The sequence below is a fragment of the Ochlerotatus camptorhynchus genome, unplaced genomic scaffold (genome assembly GCF_037179485.1).
Source record: "Ochlerotatus camptorhynchus isolate MF236.1 unplaced genomic scaffold, CSIRO-AGI_Acam_v1.1 ptg000392l, whole genome shotgun sequence".
Classification (NCBI taxonomy): domain Eukaryota; kingdom Metazoa; phylum Arthropoda; class Insecta; order Diptera; family Culicidae; genus Ochlerotatus; species Ochlerotatus camptorhynchus.
Window position 1 is genome coordinate 277,138 of NW_027040879.1, and position 17,821 is coordinate 294,958.

General features: G+C 40.3%; 1 protein-coding gene across 1 annotated transcript in view; it reads left to right on the forward strand.

Annotated features, from left to right (window-relative positions):
- The first annotated feature begins 717 nt into the window (after positions 1-717).
- LOC135710604 (uncharacterized) overlaps positions 718-17,821 on the forward strand; it is a 297,590-nt gene continuing 280,486 nt past the window's right edge. The window contains exon 1 of the mRNA XM_065233225.1: positions 718-2,683. The gene's annotated coding sequence lies outside the window, so the exon portion shown is untranslated. The remainder of the gene's footprint in view (positions 2,684-17,821) is intronic.

Genomic DNA, 17,821 nt, shown 5'->3' on the forward strand with positions numbered 1-17,821 from the left:
ACGAAATTAGAATCAAGAAGCAGTATTAGATTTAAAACAATATCTCAACAACTTGTGACTCTTTATCAAATCCAACGGTACGTATAGAAAGGTGAATAAATTTAGAAGTCATCTTTGACAGAAATATTCAAACCCGTAAAAAAAGGTAAAGCGCGGACTGTGCTTAGTAGGACGGAAATTATATTAAAAACCCTACTACCATAATAATCCTCCTCAACATGAGAAATTTCTCGAACAATCATCATGGGAAATGGATTGCTCACTTCCCATCATGTGCCGTGCCCGCACATAGACAAAACATAATGTCAAGCTCATTTTGAAGGACATTGGAGACTTTATGGCTTTCTCGCTCTCCTTCTCATCCAGCTGGCACTCACACTCACTGGAACGGCCATTGGAAACGAATGCCACCTCTTCGCTCAGCTGAGTGCACGTGAGAGACATCATTCTACTACCACACCGGGCCTGGCATTGCCTACAAAGTCAAACGTCACAAATTCCGGCCCGTCTAGTACCGCTTGTTGTGTTCAAATTACGAGAGGGAGAGACGAAATTTCTCCGAGATGCGGGTTCATAGCTGCTGCTGTTTTCGTCGTCTTCGTCGTCGTCGGTCCAAAAGGACATGCGGGATGCTCGCTCGTCATCCGATTCGATTTGATCTGAATGTTCTCTCCCTCGGTGGCCCTGTGTCAGTATCGAACGAGATTCATAGCGCTTTGGTACGGTTTTGGGCCATATCTCGCCGTTGTTCCGTTTTCGGTGCGGGACACTACAGAGTGCTCTGTGTGTAGGGCTTATTTTGAAGGATATTTCGTACCGTTTGGGGGAAAAAGGCACCCCGCCCCCTTGAATCAAGCGACGGACGGGGGAAGAATATATTCCTTGGGCGATCCCGAAGTGTTTGTGTGCGCCCATGGGACTGGTACAGTGGATGTTTGCGAACCGACTAGTGGCTGGTCTGCTCGGTTGAGAGCAGAATAATTTAATTATTCAAAGGCGCGCGTGTGTGATTCGATTATAGAGTAGTGTGCTTTCACCCACATGGTGCGGTGTGGAAGCGATGTAAACAGGGCGATGATGATGTGAGAAGAAGCTGCGCTGGAAAAGGGGGAATAGGAATGTGAAAAATCACACCCTCTCGGGAGGGGGAGAGCTAGAGAGAGAGGCTGCGAACGAGCGTGCAAGCAAGGAACTTGGTCGTTTTGGGAAACTCGATAAGAACGGTGAGGACAAAAGCGAAATCAACGATAATCAAAGTGTATGTAGGTTCGACCTTGGGGAGCAACTTGGTGGAAAATTCGGTGAACGAGGAAGCTATAAACGACACTCCTGGATTCGGTGTTGAAAGCTGGGTGTGATGTTATGTAAACAAGTGATTGAATAAGAGAAGAAGCTTCTCGTTTTGGGGGGTGGAGCCGAGTGCCAGCGCTTATGTGTTTTCAAGTTATCGCTAGGCCCTTTATGCTGTCAGAGCAAGTAGCGAATTCGAGTGTTAGACTTAGCTCTTCAACAGAGCGCCAAGGTCAACGGAGGAAGCCGGACAAACAATTCTTTGAAGTTTCATGTCCCAGCTGGTAACAACAGTCTACCACGTTTGCTCTCGTTCACGGGACGTTGACGCCGACAACGGTCGTACATGATAAGGGTGAAATTAAATAACAACATCCAACAACGATACCCACAGCTCTCCTGCCGAGAGCGCTTGGGAAACAATCCAGTTAGACTAACCTTTTCTAACTTTTTTTTTTTGCCGGAAACATTTGAGACATCATTTTTTCCCATGCGTCTTTCATTGTTATTGTAATCCGATACGGGGAAGAGCACACCAAAAAAATAACTCCAACATCGACTGGAGACAACGCTACCTGGATACCCCGCGTTCCAAATAGAAACAAATGTAACAGTGTACGAAACCAACGAAGAAAACAGACAAACTAGAAGACACATTCGTTAGTGAAAACCCATTTCTACCATCATTTCACATTATCGGGGCCATGGTGCTGAGCCTAAATCGAAATTGAAGCGTGGGTGAATTTGCTAAGTGTTTTGAGAAATCACTACCTTATCGGAGGAAACACTTCTGCGAAGAAAGAGTGTGAAATATCCTCCAAAACCTTTTTCCCAGTTGTTCCAGAAATCGTCCTGAAGAAAAGAAAAAAAAAACCCGTCACCGGCGGTGATGTGAAAATATCGTAACGAATTCGATTTAAGAATCAACAAAAGAAAAAAGAATTGCGTTTGTGAGTGAAAATCAGTGCTTAAATAAGTGAAAAAGAAGCAACCAACAGACAAAGGAATTTGTAACTTCTTGATTGGGTGGGTGAACGACGGTGGCTGTTGTCAAAAGAAGAGAAATCTAATCTGGCGAAAGAATTTTGAATTCGTCGTGACTTGGATCCACGCACACAGCTGGGTGCTACAACTCAAGGAGCCGGTGCCAATTTAGTATTGGCAACGTGAAAGTACGAATTTTAAAACGAAACGTACGGTGAAGCGTCCTGTGAGCCAGGGAATCGGTCCCTGCGGATTGTTATTCGTTTCATATTCGTTCGCGGGAAATGATGATGTGATTTGGTTGAATCCTTTGTGCCGGCAAGAATGCGCCAATAGAGGATAACATAGTTAGTTTCAGCAGATTGGGGATTTTTGCTACGACTCGGTCGGATTCAACGGCACGTTGAAGGTAAGTTTGGGATGAAAGGGTTGGAATTATGTTGGTGGGAATGGAGACTTTTACTGGAGAGGTTGAAAAGATTGAACAATAATTTTGCTGCAAAAATTCCTCAGATGAGACTAAGGGCATCTAGTCACTTCATGCGTTTATATTATTCTCAAGTTGATTTTCAGTAATCTTCTCCCCATCAAACTATAATCACACTAGAATTGGACATAAATTTAATACATGGAATATAAATCTACCCAAGTAACCATAGGTCCTACGTTATTTTGCCTTTTTGGCTATATACAGCTGACCAAAAGAGGAAGAGGAGACAATAGGGGGCTTTTATGAACCAATTTTCTGTCAAACGCGAACCAGCGCCTGATTGGTTAGGCGAACGTATAGAAACGCGTGTTTTTTTTCAACAGAGAATCTATTTTCTTGTACTTTGACAGTCGACTGCGTCGCCGATAATGAACTAGTTTTGGCACGGTCCATTCCACGACAGAAGAATAACACGTCACAGGCAAAAAGAAGCCAATTTTTGACGTAGACTACGTCTTAAGGTAAGGTACTGGGGTTAAATCGAAAATCTAAAATTGTGACCGTCACGAAAAGGTGTAAGGTTTATAACGCTTATAACTTTGTCATTTATAGATGAAATTAAAATCCAAATACACCAATCGATAGGAAATAACTCTCGTAAGCTGTTAAAAATAAATGTTTTTTTCAATTTTTCATAAAAAACCTGTTTTAAAAATGGACAAACAAAAAGCGATAATTTTATCACTGTTTTCATGAAATAAACGTTCTCTCCAAACCCAGTCCTCATAATCAAGTACAATTTGGTTGCACATCGTGCTGCTTGAATCTGAAAAGTCATAAAACAGCGCTGCTAATGTGCCTCAACTCATTTTCGCTTCGGACGGCGGGTAAGCAGATAGCAGTAGCAGTAGTAGGAAGGCGGTTCCTGTCAAGCGCGCAACGTTCGAGTTTTGCACCTCGAACTTTGCGCTTCGTTCCCGTCGAGATCACTGGCTGCTGGTAGTGACGTCACCTCGATGGTGCAAGCACTCCTTGCCTGAATGATAACTACAAATCTCGATTACTTTTCAAAAGGACATATCAGCATTTGTAAACAACGCATTTTATTGTCGGTTTGGCATAACTGATAGCTCACCCCACATATTAACACCACTATATCATGTAGGGATAATTTCCTCTATCTGATGGTAGTGTTAGCATGCGTGAGTGAGCTACCAGTTACACCAAATCGACGATCAAATGCGTTGTTTACAAAAACTGATACGTCCCTTCAAAAAAGTAATCGAGAAATACTTCTTGGGCTGTGTACCAATTGCTGAGTTAAATTTAACTCGAGGTTAAACGTGACATTTCGAAAGTTATTTTCAATGTTCGAAAATGCCAGAAATAGATCAGTTTTCAAACATAGCTCAGCCAAGGTTACCAAAATTTAACTTCTAGTCGGTCCGAAATAACCACTAATCATTGAGCAACACTGAAAGACAGCAGCACACACCACACAAAACCGGTTGGACATTTATGCGAAATTTCGGTATTGATCGTCAATATTTCGCGATCAGAACATTTTAGCTTAAAATCCCTCCATTTAATTATCGGTACATCTTTAATCTATTGATTTTTTTTTCCTTGTTTTTTTTTCGTCGATCTTGTTTTCCGTGCTGAGCACCAATGCTACCGACGCCAGGGAGGCAGCTCCTACACCTGGAACCTACCTATCGACTCATCAATTCATGAACCGGGGACCAACGGCTTTACTTCCTATCCGAAGGAAGGCGTGATCAGAGATGTTATGCCTCAGAACATCCCGGCGGCGCCGACTGGGATTGAACCCAGGCCTGCTGGGGTGAGAGGTAATCACGCTTACCAATACACCACCGGCGCCGCTAATCTATTGATTGAATTAAAAAATCTTAATATGGTTTTTTTAAGATTTCGTGCGTTTTGTGAACGCAAATTCATTATTTTGCAAAAGAAAACGGGAACGGGGTGGTTCTGTGGTGATAAAAAGGAATTTTCTACACAGATTACAGTTTTCTGTACCAAGCACTGAAATTATCAGACGGTACCTCTATTTATGCTTTTAGATTAGCTTTGAAAGTCCCTCCTACTAGGAAAATTATGCTATAGAACGGTTTATACAGTTTTTTGCTGATGGGGGCGAGGCATAGCCAGCCGTTCGATTGCATAATTCTTTAAGTAGGAGGGTATTTTCAGCACACATATTGATAAAAGAAGTTATTATAGGGTTTTTGATCTAATTTCCGTCCTACTAAGCAAACCCCGCGCTTTACCTCTCTCTTCTGAACGAGTTTAAACAAAAAATGTCAAAAATTACTTCTAAATTTATTCACCGTTCCTTACGCACCGTTGGATTTGATAAAGAGTCACCAATTGTTGAAATATTGATTAAAATCTAACACTGCTTCTTGATTCTAAATTCGTTCTACGAGTTTCAATTCCGTTCTAACGCATTGAAACGCCATTAGATTTTCTTCGTCCTACGGATAAACGTAGAAAAAGGGGATTCGCTAGGAGCACTTCTTTTGTTTTGAGAACAATGAGCGTAAATATTCATACAATGCGCTCTAACAGGATTTATGTTGTAGCTAATGAACAAACGCATCGGAACAAACCTATTATTGATTTGTACACGGTGAAATAATTGATAATATTGATCTTTTCTGATCGATAGAACGGAAATGGGCGATTACGACGAAGTAGCGCTCTACCCTATAGCATCTAATACGACAAACACAACAAGAAACGATTCTGTGCTCAAGTTATTAAGGCTGTGTTCCATTTGGTGAATTTTTACTTAAATTTGACAAATGGAAAATTTTCAAATAAACCTGCAATTCCAGCAGACTTATTTCTGACAAACAAGGAATCAATTTGACAGACGTTTTCTCGAAAATCGGCCGATCTACAACAGATGGATTTTCGAACATCTTTATTTATTTTCGAAGTGTCAAATCTAAGTGAAAATTTTGCAAATGGAACACAGCCTTAGTATTTTTTTTTATTTGTTCAATCGGTAGATAAAAGATGTACTGAAAACTTATTGGAGGGAATCATGACTAATATCATCATCTCGATCAACTATGAAATGTTGCATAACATTGGCGCAAAATTGTGCACTCCGTTTAGCGTTTTGAAGTTGAATCGCTGAGGAAACCTTATTTCTGATCAATCTCATAACCACATAAAAATGTCAAGAGTACAGATATCAGCTCTCACAAAACTTATAACAAAGAAACTGGAACTTCACGTTTATTGCAGTCCAGTACACAAGAAGTTTCAATTTCATGAGTGATGTCACAACCGTCCAAGATTTGTGTCCTAGAAATCTTGAAGTGCTAGGGAATATCAGCCATCATGATGGTCATTGTTGGACGCTTCAATGAATCATCTGAAGAAAGCCTTACTCATATCTGATTGTAATTTAGGAACCAAATGTAATAGAATATATATTCGCATTTTTATGAGGTCCTGAATTTAACCAAGTTTTACTAACTAGGAAATCCAAAATATGTACTAACTAGGAAATCCAAAACATGTACATGACCGAAATCATAGGTTACTTCTACTGTATTTTAAATCAATATCTAGAAAAAATGCACGAGAATTTCACTACACAGCTAAAAGTAATCTACGTCAACCCTGCGGTCGTGTCTTGTCCACAACCCCACCATCTTTTAGCTTGGTTTGTTTTCCGTGCTGAGCACCAATGCTACCCACGTGCCTGGAAGGCAGCTTCCACACCTGGACCCTACCTATCGACCCATCAACCCATGAACCGGGGACTAACGGCTTTACTTCCCTTCCGAAGGAAGGCGTGATCAGAAATGTTATGCCTCCGAACATCCCGGCGGCGCCGACTGGGATTGAACCCAGGCCTGCTGAGGTGAGAGGTAATCACGCTTATCACTACACCACCGGTACCACTAAGAAGCCAGTTGTCTCCTCTTCCTCTTAGGGTTATACCAGTTTTTGCAAGTGCTGATGAGGCCCGATACTTGGGTTACTATTTGCTAGTTGATTTAGTAGTAATTTTTTAACAAGGAATTTCACTTTCGTTTGATTTAGTGTATGTTCAGTAGACCAAATAACAATAAAGTTATTAGACCGGTTTCTCGTGCAACTTTTCACGTAGTTTCATTGAATCTCCACGACCATGTTAAGATTTTTTCGGATATTTTCGACACCCAGTTCGATGAAAGGAGCATCAATCTAGCATTTAATACGACAAACATGACAGGAAAAGTTGTTGCAGTCTACCCTAATAAAAAATAATCATAAACGAACGACAACCCAAATAATAGAACCATTCCACAAATGGTTTGGATGATACCCGGAACACGTCGTTAAGCAAAATAACCATAACAATTTTATTAGGGTAGCTATTAACGAAAGAGAGTTGCTGTAAAGGGACTTGGAAAGCTGAGCAAGATTTGGCCTTATTGGTTATTATGCTGAATCGAGGGAGTGCTTATTTACTATCTGTATCCTGCATTTTTAACAGATTACAACATCGAATTTTGGTCCGTCCAATTTTGGTCTGGAACTGGTCTGGAATTTTTCGCATTTCAAGCTTATTGCTTAGTGCATATTAGCTTATTGCGTGCTCTCAACTTAGTGTTCTAAATGCACTTGCACAGTTATTAATTGAGAGCTTTCGATGCCAATACCAATGCATGAATTTGTATATTGTGTGGCAACAACACAATAATACTCTATGCCCAGGGAAGTCTAGAAAATTTCCAACCCGAAAGATTCCTTCGACCGGACCGGGAATCGAACATGCCGCCTCCAGCTTGGTAATACCGTGTCTTTACTGACTAGGCTATGAGGCCCCATAATTTGGTCTAGCTGGCACTGCTTGAATGAGAAGTAAAACAAAACAAAACAATGCACAGCAATTCGCTATTTGAAGAAAAGTGGCTTAACTCATTAAATGAGAAAATTGTTTACTCAATACTGAGTATCTGCTACCCATTAATAAGTACCTGTTACAAATTGATGGATAAGAGAAGCTAATTAATGGGTAAAGAAAATAACTCATAAATGAGCCAAAGCCAAACGCCAGATTTCTTAAAAATGAGTATTTTTACTCATTAATTAGCGCTTTCAAGTTAGCGTGTAGAATTTTTTTCCTTGATTTTTTTTTCGTCGATCTTGTTTTCCGTGCTGAGCACCAATGCTACCGACGCCAGGGATGCAGCTCCCACACCTGGACCCTACCTATCGACCCATCAAACTCATGAACCGGGGACCAACGGCTTTACTTCCCTTCCGAAGGAAGGCGCGATCAGAGATTTTATGCCTCAGAAAATCCCGGCGGCACCGACTGGGATTGAACCCAGTCCTTTTGAGGGGGAGAGGTAATCACGCTTACCACTACACCACCGCTGCCGCTAAATGATTTCTAATTCGACCAGCTCTACTTTCAATTACACAACAATTTCGAACATTTACCAGAGCGTCGACTACCTGAAAAAGTAGAAGGGTCTGTGCCTAGGGGCACGAACGGAAGCTTGACGTAGGACCGCTAGTGGACGGAATAAATGTGAAGAGCATTAAGTTCTTTTAATTGATCAAATAGCTATTATCTCAACTCTTTCCGTTTTTGAATTGTAGGCGTACCAAATTTGTAGGGATCTTTTTCAAAAAAAAAAGTTGATTACGAGAATCAATCAAAATCACTTGCACCCCTGCTTCCAAGTTTGTGTGGTCGTTGGGGGCTTGCGGTTCTGAATATGGACAAACAAGCACAGATAAATTCTATTCCAACTCATTACTGATGTAAGCTTGATGGCCCTGAAAAGGGCCGTTTTATTGAAGAGGGCATCCATTGCCACTTACGCTTGGCGTGTTTAGTGTAGGTTACAGCATCACGGACCTCATTTTCCACGAACACCTTCAGCACACCTCGTAGATCAGACCGGAGATACGTCAGACACTGCCACGGCGAGCCAGACGATGGATGGTGGTTATCACGAAGAATTTGCGATGACGATTGGCACCTCCTTTGCCACGACCAGTCAAGTGTTGCTTGTTGGTTATAGAAAAGTGGACTAGCCACCTTCCTACTGCTGCTATTGCTGACCACGCCGTCCGAAGCGAAAATGAGCTGATACCAGTTAGTTAGTTTAAATGATCTTTATTTTAGTTTAACTTGGACGATTACCATATAAATTTTTTACTAAGTGATTTAATGATTTCTTCATCTTTAGGTATGGGCAAAATTCAAAATTTGTTTTACAGAATTAGTCCTAGACTTAGTACACGGTCGACCACCTTGGTGGGATTGGTTTGTTTTGTTTTTAGAATTTGAAGAGAAACTACTTAATACTACTATTTACAGCTTAAAACTAACCTACTCTACTATATACACTTAACCTACTATGTACAAATTGCTTATTAAAGCATGTTCAGAAAGATTGCATTTTTGAATAAATTTAGTTGTCATATCATCAATTTTGGAATCTACTTTGGGAATTTCTGCCTCTTGATGGAGGTCTGCTATTCTTGTGTCGAATGGACGATCTAGGATCATCCTCAACACTCTATTCTGTGCAACCTGGATTTTGTTCCTGTGGGTCTGAGCGCACGATTCCCACACCGGGGCGGCATAGAAGATCGCGGGGGCTATGATCTGTTTGTAAACAGCCAGTTTGTTTTGCCTTGAGAGGCGGGATCTGCGGCAAATGAGCGGATACAAACACCTAACCAAGGCGGAGCACTTAACTAGGGTTATCTCTATGTGCGAGCGGAACAGGAGCTTCTCATCGAACAACATCCCGAGATAAGTAACATCAGTGGACCACTCGACCCTTGTACCATCCATTATTACGGTACAGGAGGGAGACGGTTTAAGTTTTAATGATTGTCTGTGAAGGAACATGATCGCTTGGGTTTTCGAGGCGTTGATTTTGATTTTCCACGTGGTGGCATAATCAGTAAAGGTGTCAAGGCATCGTTGGAGCTTGTTCGTAATTTCACGAGGCATCCTACCCTTGACAGCTATCGCGGTGTCATCTGCAAACAGAAAGAACACGCAACCGTCTCCTAGAGGAGGGATGTCCGACGTGTAGATGCTGTAAAGCAGTGGTCCCAGCAGACTCCCTTGCGGAACACCTGCTGGGATCGGAAATTGTCCCGAAAGGGAACTATTCAACGACACCCTGAACGACCTTTGCTGGAGATAGTTACGGGTGATTTTCACAAGGTATGGTGGAAAGTTGGAGTTACAAAGCTTGTATATAAGTCCGTCGTGCCAGACATTGTCAAACGCCTTTTCGACGTCTAACAAGGCCATGGCTGTGGACTTGGATACAGCTTTGTTACTCCGGATGTTATTCATCACCCGCACTAGCTGATGATTGGTGGAATGCCCCTTGCGGAACCCGAACTGTTCCGGAAGAAGAATGTCATGTTCCTCCACAAACTTGTTTAGTCGGCTGAGGATCAATTTTTCGAACAGCTTGCTCAGCGCTGAGAGCAGGCTAATCGGTCTGTAGCTTGACGGTAGTGAAGGGTCTTTCCCAGGTTTGCGGATCGGGATGATTTTTGCCACCTTCCAGATGCTTGGAAAGTAGTGAGCTGATACCAGACAGCAGCGCTGCTTTATATCTTTTTTGGTTAGAGCAGAATGATGTGCAACCAAGTGGTATAAAAGCTACAAAGACTCCTCCCATTATGAGTAGTTTGCTATCAAGTAGCGACGCTGGCTATTTTCTTTTTTCATACACGGCGAATGAGAACAATCCAAATTTGAGATTAGTTCACTCATAATCGCCAAAAGTGTAGGAACTCAGCGATGAGTAAATTTGTCTCATGGTTTCCTGTGGAAAACCTAAAAGATCTGCCAGATAATTAGGAAATTGACGAAAATTTTATTCAGTCTCGGAGTAGTACCAATAGACTGAGTGAATCCAATCTTTACTTTTCTCAAATTCGGGAATTTTTCCCTGGAAAATCCTTGAAAAACTTGGGAAAACATGAGGCAAATTTACTCATCGCTGAGTTCCTGCACTTTATTTCTTATTTCTGAGATAACTAAACTCAAATTTGGGTCGTTCTCATTCGCCGTGATAGATATCAGCGCCGGTGGTTAGCTTGATTACCTCTCACCCCAGCAGGCCTGGGTCCAATCTCAGTCGGCGCCACCGGCATGTTCTAAGGCATAACATCTCTGGGAGCTGCCTCAATAGGTTTCAATAGGTCCAATAGGTTTCAATAGGTCCTATGTACATTAATCGATTCTCTTCATCGACACTCTCTTTCGTAAATAACTCGGCTTCACAAATCTGGATCAACAATAGAAAAGAGCCCATCAGCATTTGTAAGCAAACCGTTCCAAAGCCCTTTACTCACAAAGCGAAGGCCACCCACACAAACCAACACCATCATTGGATAGGGGAAAACTTCTACCTACAAGATGATGGTGTTGGTTTGTGTGAGCGGCCTTCGATTTGTGAGGCTTTGGAACGGTTTATTTACAAATGCTGATGGGCCCTATTCTATTGTTGATCCAGAAATGTTTCCTGCCGTCTTCGTCGAATTAGATGCTAGATTGTTGCTTCTTCCATCGAAAATATCCAGCCGTGGCGATTCAAAGTTGATCAAGGTTGATCAAAATATTTTGTATCCCTGCTTTCAGTTTGATTACATGAGCATTTTGTGTGGTCGGTGGTTCTGAATATGGACAAACAGGCAGATGAATTCTATTCATTACTGTAAAAAGCTTGGTGGCCCTGAAAAGAGCCGTTTTGTTTCCAATGTTGGTGATGATTTAACCTCCGAAACCAAACAGAGTGCGTCTATGTCACTTCAAAAACGTAGATGACATCCATGGCCGCTTACGCTTGGCATGTTTAGTGTAGGTGACAGCATCACGGATCTCAATTTTCAGGAACACCTTCAGCACACCTCGTAAATCAAACCGGAGATACGTCAGACACCGCCATGGCGAGCCAGACGACGGATGGTAGTTATCTCGAAGAATTTGCGTTAGGTTCTGAATATGGCGATGAGTGTGCAAAATATTACGCAATTCCATCCTCCCTATTCGCACGCGCCCGAGGATCGAAGGCGAATGCCACTTCGACTTGTTTCGTCTACTTACTACTCTCTGACGACTGTGCTGGGGAAGCAGCATATGCATGTAGGTAATTGGTGGATTCGTTAGTTAATTCGACGCTTTTGGACAATGCTGGACATTTACCAGTTTTTCAATAGTTTCTTGTTGAAAATCAACATTTGGAAGCATTTTTATCAATGCGTAGCTATATTTCTGATCGATTGGTGATAAAATTATTGAAATTGGACCAGGGGCAGCTGAGTTATAAACGTTCAAAATCTTTCTTAATTTGTTACATGTTCCATTTTCGGTTTTCACAAAGTGTACCCCCATATAGAAATCAAAGACGTAGTCCTACGTCAAAAACCCGGACAATCAGGGAATATCAGGGAATTAATTTTTGGACCTGAAAAATCTGACTAAACCTCAATGCAGCAAAATGCGTGTCATTTCATGTTTACAGCCTCCATTAAAAAGGTATGCCTAACTACTTTCATTTTGAATAAATAGAAACCAGATTGGATCTGTAGTTGACCTACCGGAACGGAAAAACCCGAAAAAGTCTCGATCAAAATGCGTGTTGTTGATCAAATGTTGACATGACATGACTGGTTCTTGGCAACTTGGTGACGAAATTATAAGATTGAGCCACTCTTTGAAAGATATGATTATCTTCTTATGAACGGAACCATCAGAAAACCGATTGGACCTGTGGTTGGCCAGTTAGAACGGGTAAGCTCGGGAGAGGTTAATCTGCAGAAATTCAAATTTACCGGGAAAATGGTCAATTCCTAAAAGTAGACCTAGAGATCCTAGACTAGATTATTTTTTACCGAAATGGGTACCACCCACTCCAGTGGCAGAAACGTCATCCACGAACATTTTGCTTGCAGCCAAAGTTTTTTGGTTCTTTGGCTCGATTATCTGCCAATCTAAGACAGCTGATGCAAACATTGAGAAATTCTGCTCCGTCTACATAGAAGTTTGATTTGATGCGCGGCAAAATAATCGTGATAAATGGTCGACAAGCGCGCAAATGTAGGAATTAAACATTTATTATTTAATATTTAAATTAGACAAGCTAATCATGAAAAATTCAAGTTTCATTAATGATTATTCACATAAGCTTTTTTAACGCATACGTGTCGTCAATGCACGTATAAACATAGCATACAAGCTGACACAACCAATGGTGGTGGCTTCAGCTACCCTCCTTCATGGCAGAGGATAAAGGCTTGCATGGTTGACATAACCTCACAAAATTTGATATCGGCTGCGGGCAATGTTGACGTTTCAGTGTTTGTTAAAATTGGCTTCCATAGTGCAGTAAAAATTTGAAACGGATTACTCTTTTTCATACGAAACTACAGAAAAACAAACATACCTTGCTATGAGACCAATTCAAAGGAGTATACAACAAAAGAAATTGGAATTACAATAAATAAGGGAAAGGATTTACATTCTGCATGCGGTCGTTTGATGTCTCTTACATTGGAAACCTGACTGATACGTCAATTCTCTTGGACAGGATCGACCACAGTACAATCAACAACGCTTGACACTGAGCCGCTTTCTGATCGTGCTGAAATCACATCTAATCTAGTTCTGGAAGTAGAACTTTCTGATAAAATTGTCGCATCACAAACACTGGACTCTGAGGTGCTTTTATCCTTGGTCTTTTGAGTGGAGTTGTTGATGGCTTGTAATTTATGCAGAGGCCGGTTAAATGATGGTACCCAGTCCACATTGGAACTATCGGTGAGGTTTGCAGCAGCACCTTAGTTGAATCAAGGAATGATTTGAATTTCAGTGGCTATTGTAATTTCTTAATTTATAGCATACCTGACACAAAATGCAAATTACAAATATAATTGTCGAAATTCCAGAACAGAAATCCAGCACCTCAAACATTCTTCGATCAGAGCTTTTGGTAATCGGGGTTTCAAGCATGGAAATCGAAAAACAAAAACGCGAGTTTATGGTTAAATGCGTGGATTTACAACCCGGCACTACGCACTCCTTTGTTATTTTTCTCGAAATACTTCGCGAAATCACTGGATTAATTAAAATCGTCCGTATTTGTTTAGTCGGAGGCAAAGCGGTGAAAAAATTTTGACATCCGCTGCGGTCAATGTTTGTAAACATTGCCCGCTAGGTTTTTTTTTCTGTCTTCAGGTTGTGACGTCCCTGTGCAAGACTTAATTGGTACCACAGAGCAGATTGGCATTTCATTTTGCTGAATCTCAGAGCAAAGCTTGCCGAGATCCAGCAAAACTTATGTTTATTAGCTGAGATCTGGCAAAATTTCCATTTGTTAGCTGATTCTTGACCAGTTTTTCACTGAGTTCCAGCAAAATAAAATGCGGAGTTGCTCGGTGGTGCCCATCTCGACCAAAAAATCCAAGTGTTTATGGTACAATAATCTTATAAGAAACAGCAACAACAATCCAGAAAACCAGAGAACTGTTTTCCACCAATTTGGTAGCAGAATCGAAAATGTTTTGGTATATGTTCTCTATGCTCAAGATTGTATGCAATTTAGCAGAAATAGCGTTCTCCTAATCAACTTTTAGGAATTGACAATTTTCCCGGTGATTTCGGATACCAGAAGACCGTTTTCTGGTAACGTAGTCCGTTTGATCACTGTTGTTAGTTAGTTTTGATAGTTTTGATAATATAATTGTGCATTTCCGACATAAACCCAAAATTGACCCCACAACAACACGACATTGGGTCGACATCGACCTTAAATTAGCCCTACATTGATCCGACATCGGGTCGACTTGTCTGTTCGAGACCATTTTGCTGGATTTCTTCCATACTCCACTGTCGTATATCAAATGATAGTGAGTGACTCAATTGACAGTGACAATGAGCTTCGAATGAGAAAGGGGCTCTTCAAATTATGGTCATGTGATAATTCGTTTACACAGAAATGATTGAATGGTTGTATTGGTTCATCTTCAATCGAATGATATGAAAATTTACAGCATTGCTCCTGCCCCCCTCTGGCTGTGCCTATGGTTTTGATTCGTATTTAGTCGTGCCGGTCCCTATTTGCAGGCAATTGTTGTTAGATCATGTGACACTGCTACTACTGCTACTACTATGTTAGATGTATGACTTGTTGACTTTCGTTAGAAAATAATACTGTTTTACAACGCAACGTAATGTTGCAATGAAGGTGTACTACCTAAGCACCCAAGTAACATTTTAAGTTTTATGAAATACTACAAAGCAACTATAAAACAACATTCATAAAACCCTGGTCAAGGCTATCTTGTCATTAATGCATCCACCAAAACCTCATTAAGACTAGAATATGTCTAGTTGGCCCACCCTGAAGAAGGTTCTGAAGGGTGTATTCTCGAAGCTCTTCAAGATTGATTTACTGCAAAAGGTTGTATGACGAACGCATTGAGAACCATTTGAAAACTACAACAAAAGCTATTTAGCAACAATAAAAACCCTTTCCGAGCCATTTCCCCTAGCCGCTTACTAAATCCACTAGGAAAGCATCAATCAAGATAGAAAAGGATTTATGAATCCGATCTTATCAAAATAATTAAAATAGAAACTGATGGTATAAAAATTGTGTTGAATATCCAAATTTATTACAATAGTTCTCATTATGTGGCCTAGTTTTAAGTGCCTTATTAAATGTCATGTGAAGTGTACATGAAAACATCGAAAAAAATAGGTCCGCTCTCGTAAAACGTCGATTTGACTAATTATTTTACATTGAATAAAATAAATTATTTTTCAGATCGAGCTAGGCCGAGATTATTTTTTTATGATTTTCGCATTTAAATGTTTGTTCATTGCTAAATTTACCAAAATATAGTTATATCCAAGGAAATATAGATAGAAAATCGAAGATTGTAAAAAAACAAGCAAACTAATTGCAACATGGCGGTGGCATAAAAGTTGATTTTCATGGGTCATTTGTGAAAAAGTTGTTTTGCTTTTAAGAAATCCATAACAAAATCCTTAGGTTGTAAAATGGCTTTTATGAAGAAAACTTGCAGGCTGAATTGTATTTATCTAAAGCCATTTTGCTTGATCTTAACCCGTTCAGATTTATGGCAGCATTTATGGAGGCAAAGTTGCCTGCAAAAGTTAAACGTAAAGTTTGTTTATCTTTCGATAGTTGCGCTGTTAGATTAAGCGTTCTTCCAGGAGATTATCTCCCGATGGCTTGGAAGCAGTTACTAAGAAAGTGTTCACAACATTTCGCATTTCACACAGCTGTAACCTCGATAATTCCCGAAAAGATCCCCTTCTTCCGGATGGTTCTGGAAGTGCACCATCAAACGATGCAGAAATGTACAGTTGAATTAATTTTTTCCAAGTGATGACCCTTTCACCGAATAAAATCGCAGCTATCGATCGGAAACCAACTAGTGTCCGCTAACTGACAGTTTCAGTGGATTGCTGTCGGTACTGACACAAGTTATTCCGATCTTCATCTATTAGCAAGGTCTGGAGAAGGCTGGTCTGTTTTCAGGCTGTTTTGACAATGTTTTATGAATTTGAGGACCACGCTCACTTCTCTCTTCTCCACCAGATGCTCAGTCGTTGATTGTACCCGTTCCGCCGGACGTGCTGGTTCTGAAATCGACCTCCCTTCGGTCGTTAGCATCGCTTGAATTTTTCTTCCAACTTCGTTTATCCTTCGATATATCCTTGTCATAAATTTGGTTTTTATTCACTGTGAGGATCCATTCTTAAAATTCAATTTGTAAGCAGAGGAGATTTTATGATACACTTATAAAAGCCTAAAAGGCAACAGTATTTGCCATTTGCTCTCATTTAAAACTTAATGGTTTTATGATTGCTTTTATAATGATAGAACAGGTTTATAGAGTATTTTATCAAGACATTAATAAAAAATTGCTAATGAAGTTTATGCTTGATTTATAGAACAGTTTTATGGTGGGATTGAGAACAACTTTAAATTTAATGTTAAAACAAGACAGTTTTTGACTTCTCGACAGACTGTAAAAGGTTTTTAAAACAGCGAAAAGGTGAACTACTAAGCAGGAACGTGTTACACTGCGAAATGCTGTATTTAAACTAAATGGATCATTCATTGCCATTATAAAACCATCATAAATCCGAGTGGATGCCAAATGATTGCAGAATTGTTACTTGGGCAGACCCCCCACGTCTTATCTCTCTTGTTAATCTGCTTAATGTTATTAGACTGTCAGAATTTTCTTATTGAAGTTCATTTGATGATTATGATATCTAATTAGTCTAATTTATTGAATTCTTTTATTTAACATCGGTCACTGTTTCGCAATCTAGTACCTGCACTTTTAATCTAAAATTTAACGTGTTTTAAGTACTTTTGACTTTAACCTATATTTATTATATCTTTGTTCGTCCCAGGCGACACTTTCAAATGACGAAAATGCTTCACTATGAAGTTAGTTTCCTAGCAGATTATAAATTGTATAGAGTACTAGCTGACTGTGCCCGGCCTTGCTCGGACGACAGAAATTTTCATGCAACACAGAAGAAGTCAGGTGGTGGAGTTCTTATAGCTCTTTCGGCCAGTTTTAACTCAGAAATTATCTTTACACCAAAATTTACAGAATTTGAGCATATTTGGGTGAAATCACACATAGCCGGTGAAACGCACGTGTTCGCCTCAGTGTATTTTCCACCAGACCATGCTCATAAAAGCACTTATGAAGCCTTCTTCCAAAGTGCTGAACAAATTCTATCTGACCTTCCTCCTGAGGTTAAAGTTCACATCTATGGAGACTTTAATCAACGCCATGCTGACTTCATTCTGGACTCTGAAAATGAATGTATCTTACTCCCAGTCGTTGGGGATAATGAAACATTGCAGTTCATTTTTGACAAAACTGCTAATTTAGGACTGAACCAAATTAACCACATCAAAAACCAACAAAATTGCTATTTGGACTTTTTACTAACGAATATTTATGAAGATTTCTGTGTGACCGAATCATTAAATCCACTATGGAAAAATGAAGCGTTTCACACAGCAATCGAATATTCTT